The following is a 1,772-nucleotide window of genomic DNA, read 5'->3' on the forward strand; positions in this document are numbered from 1 at the left end:
TTTCATAACAGATTCTAAAGAATAATGTCATTAAAAAAAAAAAGAAAAAAGAAAACCTCAAAGTTAATCATTGTGATTTGTAAGGAATATATATAAACTGCAAAAATCCTAGTAAAGAGAATCACAACCATTTTTGCTAAATTTCACTTTTCATCATTCTTTATAAATGTGAGAACTCAGAAATGCTGATGGAATCGTGCCTATGCAAGAATCTTTTATTTTGAACAGACCTCAAATATTACTTTAAGAATGAGCAATTATAATCATGCGAGATTTAACCAGTGTTATTCAACACAGACTATTTTTGCTCTGTCGGTAACTTTTACGGGGTATTATCTAGTTCAAAATTCTCACTGAGAGTAAAAGAGAGAGGATTTAAACCTGGTTCCATGCTTAGCTAACATTCAGTTAAATAAGCACAGATGCAGTTATCTGCTTAAAAGTAAATCTGTGGTTTCCTTATTTAGACTCTTAAGTTTTAACGTCCATCAGAAAGGCTGTTGCTGCAATGAATAATTTAATCACTTCTGCCTATTACATGCTACTACACAGCAAGCACGTTTGCAAAGCTGTGGAAGACACCGGGCAAGTGTCAGCACTCCCCATAATTCAGCCGACCTCCCAGTATATTCACTGCAACGAACTAAGGGAGCTCTGAAGCGGCCGGGGGGAGGTTGTGGTAGGGAAGGGAGGTGAAGAGATCACAACAGAATTGCACCAGATCAGCAAGACACTTTAGAAAGATGAAAGGTCAACGCGGGCTTAGTGCTGTGGTGTTGTCATTTCATCTGTTTGTCCCTTGGTGGAGTTCTTGAGTCAGTTTCTCCTTTCCGTCAAATGGCTTTAACTGTGGGTTTTTTGTCCTTGTTTTATCCCTGCTTTCGAATTTGCTGTCGTGTTTACTGTATTTAACCTTTTCCTTGTATTATTATGAATACGTTACTTTCAAGCCCACCTGATTTTTTTTTTTCCTTCGGGAGCTTCTTCTTCATTTGTGTGCGCGCGTGTGTGCGCGCAAATAGTACTACGTAATATCTGTTAATGTATAGAGTGGTATAGATATATAAATAATCTGTCTCTCTTTAACCCGAGATGGATTCCCACTGCAGATCCCAGAAGTAATTTTCCAGTGAGAGCCACCGACATTCCTAAACTGCGAAAAACAAATTATCGTGGGCTGAAAGCGCCAACTGTGGACGCGAGTTCGGACGTCGGCGGCAGAAACCGGGCTCCGCCAAGAAATGCAGAGGAAGGCGCCAACGCGAGTTCGGACGTCGGCGGCAGAAACCGGGCTCCGCCAAGAAATGCAAAATGCAAAGCCATTAATTTGCATCTGCATATTTTAGAGATGACCCCTGTCTTTCCAATCAAGAACGACAACAACGACAACAAAGCCCCGCTGCAGAGCCTCGGAAAGGGAGCTTCGGGGGGGGATGCAGAGGAGCTGGGGAAGCTCCCAGGCTGCTTTAGGATTTCCCCACGTACAGCAGGCTGCGAATGTCAGCAAGACGGATTCCTTCCCACACGCAAGATGCCACCTCGGTGGCCTTATCAGATGTTCCCTTTAAGGACACAAGCTCTTATTTCCCGTCTGTGTATCTCCAGCATCTCTGGCTATTTTATTTATTACAGCCGATTACATTTGTGATCCCTCTTCCCACTTGATCTCACCAGATCAGGAGGACAAAGTCCGTGTCGTGTCTGAGCGCGTGTGGGCGTCTGTGTGCATCTGGGAGAGGGGGGAGCCGGGGAGGGAGAGGGGGGAGCCGGGG

This window comes from Aptenodytes forsteri, unplaced genomic scaffold (genome assembly GCF_000699145.1).
Source record: "Aptenodytes forsteri isolate BGI_AS27 unplaced genomic scaffold, ASM69914v1 Scaffold43, whole genome shotgun sequence".
Classification (NCBI taxonomy): Eukaryota; Metazoa; Chordata; class Aves; order Sphenisciformes; family Spheniscidae; genus Aptenodytes; species Aptenodytes forsteri.